The following is a 9,627-nucleotide window of genomic DNA, read 5'->3' on the forward strand; positions in this document are numbered from 1 at the left end:
CAGGCTGTGATATATTTCCACATTAAAGGAAAATTTGCCTTCAGTTTTAAGAGTTTTTATTATGAGAAAAATACATCCAAAAGGATTTTTCTTCACTAGGCATGTGAAAAATCATCATACGGTGTAAGAGATATTGGCAAAATGCCACAACATTAAGTGAAAATAGCTCTGTCGGCAATGCAGTGTCGCCTTTGACCAAGACCAAGCCAATGCTGACCCTTGTGTTTCAATGATTTAGTATGTTAACAAACAAAGAGAATTTGGCTCACAATTGGAAGATGTAAAGTATTTCCTGTATCTCACTATGGGAAAAATAAACACATAACTGAATAAATTTTCCAAAGAAATGATGGGAAATCAGAGTATTATTTCTATTATCTTCTTTTGATAGCGAATCAGTTTCTTTTTCAAAGTAAAAGATAAATTTTAGCATGTATTGAAATGCCTGCTGGTTTCCCTTCTCTGTGTTTTTCATTTCAAGGTTTATCTTCATTGATTTTCAAAGGAATTCCTGAGTTGTAATCCATGTACCTTTTGTCGCTGTCCTCCCGGGTTTATTGAAAAAAATTGCAGAATGGCAAAAAGATGCAAATTTCACATGGAATTTGGAAACTCATTTCCAACTGTAGGCTGAGTGACCTGTGAAATGAACAGATTGGCTACAGCATTTCCTTAGTGTCAATCTATTTCAATGATCTCCTGTTCCAGAGCTTCAACCTCAAGAAGATAATTATCTCTCCTTTCTTTGTCTTCCTCCTGCAACTTGATGCAGACCCCTCCTACCTGGCTTCTCTGAATGCCTTTCACTTCACAGGTGCTTGGGGTGGAGCTCTTTGCTGGTAATAAAGATAATAATCTCACACATGGATTTGCTCATGCAAAAGCACTGCCCAGGCATTTGGGGTAAATCTCTATGGTGACTCTGGCAGGCCTCTTGTTGGCTTTTGTACCATTGTGGCCCGTGGTGGGCAGAACGATAGTAAAAAAGAGCAATGCACACTTATTTGCAGGTAAGAAATCCAAGCTTTGAGTATCCAAATATTCCATAGGGGGTTTCATAGGTGGCACCTTCAAGTCATTCTGAATATGAATGTCTTGACCTACACCCTGCTAGGCAAACACCAGAGATCTTGGGTCTTGTACAGAGTTACGGTCTTGCTACTCAAGTTATGGTTTCTAGGCAAGCAGCATTGGGTTCCATCTTGATCTGCTGATTATCTGCAAATAACAAGATCCCTAAAGATGCCACACACATTAAAGTTGGAGATGCTCTGTCTTGTTCTAGGTTGCCTACAGCAGACCACATCTCATGAGGTGTTTCTTCAGAAATCCAAGGGAGCTTGGGTCCAACTTCCAGAATATGTCTGAGGACTTGCACCGGGGAAATTAGCACCGGGGAAAGTGGATCTGAAATGTCCTTTAGAGCACTGAGCAAATAACTCATCCGGCCCAGTATCAAAGTCCTGTAAATATTCAATCAAGTGAAGAAATCCATTAAATCTCAGCAAATGTCTAAAGTTCACTGAAAGTCAATGTAAGTACAACTCCACGTCAGACAGGGCCCTAAGAATTCAATGGTAACAAAGATTGTTTGTTTGGGTCAATCTTAGTCAGGGGCCTAAAACTTCTCTGAGAGTCAACTGTGCACTTCCTTGTAAAATCCAGTTTTAAAGCCGGCACCGTGGTTCACTAGGCTAATCCTCTGCCTTGCGGCGCCGGCACACCGGGTTCTAGTCCCGGTCGGGGCGCCGGATTCTGTCCCGGTTGTCCCTCTTCCAGGCCAGCTCTCTGCTGTGGCCAGGGAGTGCAGTGGAGGATGGCCCAAGTCCTTGGGCCCTGCACCCCATGGGAGACCAGGATAAGTACCTGGCTCCTGGCTTCGGATCAGCGCGGTGTGCTGGCCACAGCGCGCTGGCCGCGGCGGCCATTGGAGGGTGAACCAACGGCAAAGGAAGACCTTTCTCTCTGTCTCTCTTTCACTGACCACTCTGCCTGTCAAAAAAAAAAAAAAAAATCCAGTTTCAGCAAAGAGCCCTACCAAGTCAGTTTAACAATAATCCCCCTTTGAATCATACTGCCTTTGGTGTCTGATCAGGCCCCTCCTCATCCACCAGCCCCCAGGAGTTGTCTGATCATGCTGATTTGCCTTCAGAAAGAGTCAGTTAGATTGACTAAGCCAGGAAACTCCTCCATCTTTATCCTTAACATTTCCTGTTGGTAATTTTCTTTTTTTAAAGAAAATTTTATTTAATAATAAAAATTTTGAAAGTACAACTTTTGGATTTTAGCGGTTCCTCCCCCTATAACCACCCTCCAACCTGCAAACCATCCCATCTCCTACTCCCTCTCCCATCCCATTCTTCATTTTTTTATTCTTTTTTTTTTTTATTTGACAGATAGAATCACTGACAGTGAGAGAGAGAGAGAGAGAGAGACAGAGAGAAAGGTCTTCCTTCCGTTGGTTCATTCCCCAAATGGCCGCAACGGACGGAGCTGTGCTGATCGGAAACCAGGAGCCAGGTGCTTTTTCCTGGTCTCCCACACGGGTGCAGGGGCCCAAGTACCTGGGCCACCCTCCACTGCTTTCCCGGGCCACAGCAGAGAGCTGGACTGGCAGAGGAGCAGCCAGGACTAGTACCCGGCACCCATATGGGATGCCAGCACCACAGGAAGAGGATTAACTTAGTGAGCCAAGGCGCAGGCTCCCCCCATTCTTCATTAAGATTCATTTTTAACTATCTTTAGATAAAAAAGATCAACTCTATACTAAATAAAGATTTCAACAGTTTGCACCCACACAGACACACAAAGTATAAAGTATTGTTTGAAGACTAGTTTTACCGTTAATTCTCATAGTACATCCTGCTGCTAATTTTCTACTCACAAACTCTCACCATGTTCCTTAGTTGTACCCTCCACTTGCCCTTGTTGTATGCAGAATTGAACCCAATCTCTGTTCCCCTGAGCAAGATCCTGTTGCCATGGTCCCTATATTTACACTGTTGGTCCTGAATAAACTTTCCCTTTCTACACTATCACAAGTATCCTTGAATATTTTTTTCTTTAAGAGTGAGCACAGAAATATTTGCTGTTAAAATATATCTTCTGTACAAGAGCTTTTATCATGTAGGGTAGCATTAGCTCTTTCAACTTCCTATGGTAAGAAGAAAACAAGTTTTAAAATTGACAAGTCTTAACTTTCATGTACTAGAGACAAAATGCAGTATTTGTCTTAATGTATGTGACATATTTTGCTTAACATAATGACCTCTAATCCCATCTGTGTTACTGCACAAGTCAGGATATCATTCTTTTTAATGCTGAATAGTATTCCATTGTGTATAGAGAACACATTTTTATTATACATTCATGCATCAAAGGGCACCTATGTTGATTCCATATTTTGATGATATTGGGTATTGCTATAATGAGCTTGGGATTAAAGGTATTTCTTTAATATGTTGACTTCATTTCCTCTCTCTCTCTCTCTCTCTCTCTCTATATATATATATATATATATTCAGAAGAGAGATATCTGGATTATATGGGAAACCTTTGGTTTTCTTTTTTTTTAACTTTTTTTTTATTTTTTTATTTTTTGACAGGCAGAGTGGGCAGTGAGAGAGAGAGAGAGACAGAGAGAAAGGTCTTCCTTTTTGCTGTTGGTTCACCCTCCAATGGCTGCCACGGTCAGCGCGCTGTGGCCGGCGCACTGCACTCATCCGATGGCAAGATCCAGGTACTTATCCTGGTCTCCCATGGGGTACAGGGCCCAAGTACTTGGGCCATCCTCCACTGCACTCCCTGGCCACAGCAGAGAACAGGCCTGGAAGAGGGGCAACTGGGACAGAATCCAGCGCCCCGACCGGGACTAGAACCCGGTGTGCCGGCGCCGCAAGGCGGAGGATTAGCCTAGTGAGCGCGGGCCTGAGACCTTTGGTTTTCTGAGGAATCTTGGTACTGTTCTTCATAATGACTGCTCTAATTTGCTTTCCCAGGATAAGAGTGGGGAAAGGGATATAGATATAGTTTGGAGAAAAGATACCAAAACATAGACAGAATAAATAGGTTTCAGTGAGCCACAGAATAGTGGATGATGATAGGTCACAGTAATATATTGTGTATTATATAAAAACGTGGAGAGGAGCTGGTAGACTCCAAATCTGGAGAAAGTGTGGGAAGGCAAAGATGAGTCCCTGATTTGATCAGTTGACTATGTTTGTTTGCATGTGTGTATATGTGTGTGTTGAAATATTGGACTCTGTCCCTATGCACCTAAAGATGTACACATGTTCTGCATTAATAAAAAACTTTTAAAAATTAACTAAAGATCAAATAAGGAAAAAATGGTTACTTCTTTGCTAGTTTAGCTCCTTAAAGATGATACAAATGATATAAGTAGTTTTCTATTTAATGATTCCACATAAAATCACTGATTCTTTTTTTTTGCTTTGCAGGGATGAGCTTTCTCGTCTTCAGAATATATTCCTTTTTTATTATTAATATTATTTTGAACATATTTATTTATATTTTATTATTTACTTTAATATTTATTAATATTTTTATTATTTATTTATATTTATCATTAATATTATTATTTTTTGAAAATATTTATTAATTTGAAGGCTGAGCTACAGAAAGACAGAGAGACAAAGAGAGACCTACCGTCTGCTGGTTCACTCCCCCACAGACTTCAACAGCAAGTGAGGGACTAGGCAGAAGCCAGAAGCTTGGAACTCTATCTGGGTCTCCCACATGGATGGGAGGGGCCTGAATACCTGAGCCATCTTCCACTCATTTCCCAGGAAGTGGAGCAGCTGGGACTCAAACCAGCACTCTGAGTACCAGCATTGCAAACAACAGCTTTACCCACAGAGCCAAAATGGTAGCCCCAGAGTATGCTTCTTAGTAATAGCGTAGTTGCACAGAGAAAAGCTTAAAGAACCAGAAATAAAATTAATTCAATCTGTTAATATTTAAAAAAATGAGATTGATTTTTTAACATAACACAAGTTATCCATGGTGCTGTGTTTACTGAAGCAACTTTTATTAACAAATTACATTTGAGTAGAATTTATTCTTATCTTGTTCTTTACTTTCTGAACAGTTCTATAACCTTATTTCTAGTAAAAAAAATATAACCATGATTCTAAAATTCCCATAATCTCTAGCTTCTGGTAGGTTATTATGAAGATAGTTAATTTTGCTGAAAGTTGATCTGTTTATCACAATCTATGAGGCATACAAATGGAAGTAATAGTCCAATCAGCAAATTTGCATGTATTTTTCCCCACTGTCCGTGGTGTATAACACGTACTTACCCTTCTAATGACTCTTACTGAGTCATTCTGACATTAATATTTAGAATCCACGAGCTTTTGGCATGAATGTGCTTGAAAGCCAAATCGTACAATCACATTTCCTTATGAAAGTTCTCCAAAGAAGAAACAAACAACTGAGGCAAATTCTCACATTTAATACTGAACTGTGGCATCTAGATGCCTTTTCTCTCTGTTGGACATGCATAGCTATGTCATGATGCAATAGAAGAAAGCAATAGAATCTCTGTGGGTCTTTTTTTTTTTTTTCTGCTCTTAATGGATATTTGAATTAAACTATGTTCTGAAGAAGCCAGATGTCTGTGGGAGGCCAACTCTCCATGAGACAATTTTAATGGACGATAAATTCACCTTTCCCTATTTTTAATGTCATCAAACACTTAACATTTTCCACACTACCTCAGAAAACCTTTAATGATATATTCATAAATGGCTGAAACCAACAATCGTCCTTAACTTTTACGGACACTTTATCCTAAAGAGCAAGATTTAAAAGGGACGAAGCAGCATTAAGGTAGGGGCAATGGTCATCTTCCCACCTCACAGAATCTGTGAAAGTTGATGGGAAACCATTCCTTATGGCAAACCATGCCCTTGATTCCCCTAATGGACCACAGTGGACATCAAAGCCCGGCTGTCCTCAGAGCTGGGAAGCCCTCTGGCAGGCCTAGCCCCAGGGGCTCACATGCCTTTGATCCTGCGGTGTAGTCACAAGTGCTTTGAAGTAAAAAGGGAACTGAATTAGAGTGAGTCCCTTCGTTTTGCTAGCTAGGGGATCTATGCTGATCACATCCCTGGATGCTCCCCAGTGGCTGCCATCCTGGCCAGACTTCATAACTGGCTGGGCTGATTTTAAAGAACACTTGTCCCCAACTGTTTAATTGTCTAGGGTGTGGCAATTTTTTTTAAATGCACTGGAATGATGATAGTGAGCAGCGTGTTTGAAATTATAATGCTTTAGTTTCCCAACAGGAATGCAGCATCTCCAAGACACCAATAAGGAAATCGGCTCATCTTGGGCAAAAAGTCAAGGGAAGGAAGAATTTATTATAGCACATGATATGGTGCTAAAAAAAACCAAACAATTAAGTCATCAAAATCAGAGGGTTTGGGGCACAGAGGCCTCTTATGGTTTAAATTTAAGTAGAAAACCCTGATGGGTTGGTAATATTGATACCACGCAAACAAATGGAGCAAGTTAATTCTGCCACAGAGCTAATACAAGGTAGGACTATGTTACCACAAAAGACATAATTGCACACCAAGTAGAGACATCTTAAAATTCAAGGAACAAACCTTTTAAACACATGCAAGACAAGAACATAGCCACAAACAAGAGGAAAGGACATAGCCCCGTATACAGCAGCACTAATAATCCCTTTAAAAATTAGCTAGAGGAAAGTAGAAAGAAATAGATACTATGCATTATTTTTATTATTTTATGATTTACTATTGTTAATTATTTTTATACATCACAATTTAAATTTCAGGAAATCAGCATACCATTATGCTTCTGAAGTCTGATTTATTTACTTGAAATAATGACTTTGTATGGGAAATTCCAATAGAAGAATCTTACCCAATAATTTTTATAAGAAGAAATGAGTCCAGATAACTTCCAAGAACCTTCAAAATAGCGACTATTTAATTTAATTCTCAGTGGAGTAGCTAAACAAATTACACCCACACAAAGACAATTACAAGATCAGAAACCCAAACTCAGAAATTTCCAACACAATTGTGTACAACTGGTAAACTTGTTTAAGGCAGAGAATCACACCCATGTCAATCTGTCCTGAAGTTATTCTGCCACTATTTTTAATGTCAGTCACAGAACTTCCCTTCTAATAGCTTGGTCCTGAATAGTTTTAAAATTCTATCTTGCAATAAGGTCATTCATTTTTACCCTGTAATGATAACGGGTACTAACTTCAACTGACTTCTGTGGTCCACATATATAACCAACTAAACAAAGCACAACTATTTTTTGACATCTAGATTCAAATGTTACAGTGAAAGAGATCAAAATTCAAAGCTAAAACAGAAATCTAGCTTCTCTCCATTTTCTGTTTACTTCAACTCTTTTCCCTTATAAATTCATCCCTTCCACCAATCTGGGAAAGGGTCAGCTCAAGAGGAACACACAGACTCCATTGGAGCCTGCTTCATTGTGAAGGTAGAGTGCCACGCCTATCAGTAGCTGCACTCACAGTCATGGGAACTTGCACACCATGAAAAGCGGAGCAGAGATAGGAGAGGTGCTGTGCCCCCGCTCTTACAAAGAATGTACAAGTTGTCCTAGGAGAACAGGTGGCCAGAGCCTCCCAAAGCTGCTTATATTTGCTTAGGGGAGAATTTGTCCCTTCTTGCATTTCCCTTGATCTTTAAATAACCTAGAGAGTTGATGTTAACAAAGGGCATAGGGCACCTAATGTTTTTTCAGAACATAGTGGTATAAAACTGGTTAGAATAAGTTTTCTAAATGTGTAGTGAGTCCATTGAAAGCTCAGGGAAGAGGAACTTACTCAAGACACCATTAAGGGAAACAGCAATACATTAAAACAAAAGGGAACTCAAAACCTATGGAGACAGAAACAGCTAGAATGACAGATGGCTTTCTACCTCATTCCTTTTCACAGAGCATTTCTACTTGTCTGTGACCAGCTGTCTTCTTCCTATGCTTCTGACCTCTTCACAGTCATTTCCATCTCAGGCTTCCCTGTCTATACTACAACATCTCATCACAATCTCCCGCTATCAGGAAGAGAAATCATGACCTATGAAGGCAGTGAATTAATGTGCGGAGATGGTCCCTTAGTTTGACCTTCTACAGCCCATTAATGTGTTTACAGGAATATCACACCAAAGAGAATACAGCTTACAGGACTTCCCCTCCAACAGTGGAGTTAACTCTTTAGTCTCACAGCTTTCCTGATTTTATGCCCCCCCTTTTTTTTCATATCAAGATCTTTTGATTAATTGGGATCTCTTGAGGTGCTTATCAAAGTCATGGTCACAAATAAGATCTTCTCAATTTCTAGTTATAATCTTAATCAGCTCAGTAAAATAGCATGAGAAGAGAAATTGTTTCAGGGTCAAACTCAAAATAATGATCTGATATTAAATTTCCATGCATTGTCAAATATATAGCAAATGTGAACCATCTAAGAAAGTCATAGACACCAGTCTTCTACTAAATATGTATACTATAGCTCCTTGTTCCTTCAGAAAGATTTCTATCTTTTAGGATTAATTCATTTGTAGACTTTGTTTGAAGATATTGTCCTTGATTTAATGAACATTTCATTTTTCACCAATCTAGCTGTATTGTAGCATTCACTGTGCGCTACAACACAGCTTCTGGTGGAAGGCTATTATTGACCATTCTGAAAACATCAACAAAGGTCTTTTCTGTCCTGCATCACTTATTTTTCCACATGGTCATATAGTATTTGTATCACTATCAAAAAATCCCAGAAATGTGTTTTACAAATTACTGAGTGAAAATATTTTATCACACTTCATGTAACACAGCTTAGGCCCATACAGACCACTTAATAAACATAGGTGAAATAAATCATACTTGGAATTAGAAATTGTGTGTGCATGTGAACTCACCAAATAAAAACCAGTTGAAACTTATTCAGGGAGAGATTAATTTGGAAAGGCTATTGTAACATGGAGAACACTTTGACGTCAGTAACTGCAAGCATCCCAAAATCGAACAGGAAAAGGTTTTCTGTTTCACGCAGAAATAAACAGAACTACCAAGATTTTGTGAGACAGGCTAATAAGATTCCATGGAAACAAACACTCCATTTAAAAACGAAATGGCAAGGCGATTTCATAAACAGAGCATATGCTTACATATATCAACTTGTTACTCAGCCAAAGCCTGCCATGATTTTATTTTTAAATTCCTTAATTGCTGCATGTGAGCAATCATCAATGTTATGCTATGTTCTTAATTTTTATAAATATTTGTGATAATCGAGTTTCATATATAAAATAAAAATATATATTTTAGCTATTTAATTTTGTATGTTTTTCAAGTATTGATAAATTTCTCAGTGTTAAATTATGAGTAAGTAATTCTTAAGAAATAATCCATGCTTTTAGAGAGGATTATTAGAGTCATTTTAATAACTAACATTGCAGGGGCCAGCGCCATGGCTCACTTGATTAATCCTCCGCCTGCGGCACCGGCATCCCATATGGGTGCCGGGTTCTCGTCCTGGTTGCTCCTCTTCCAGTCCAGCTCTCTGCTGTGGCCCAGGAGGGCAGTGGA

Source organism: Oryctolagus cuniculus, chromosome 13, assembly GCF_051225735.1.
Source record: "Oryctolagus cuniculus isolate XC-2025 breed Fujian yellow rabbit chromosome 13, ASM5122573v1, whole genome shotgun sequence".
NCBI lineage: Eukaryota > Metazoa > Chordata > Mammalia > Lagomorpha > Leporidae > Oryctolagus > Oryctolagus cuniculus.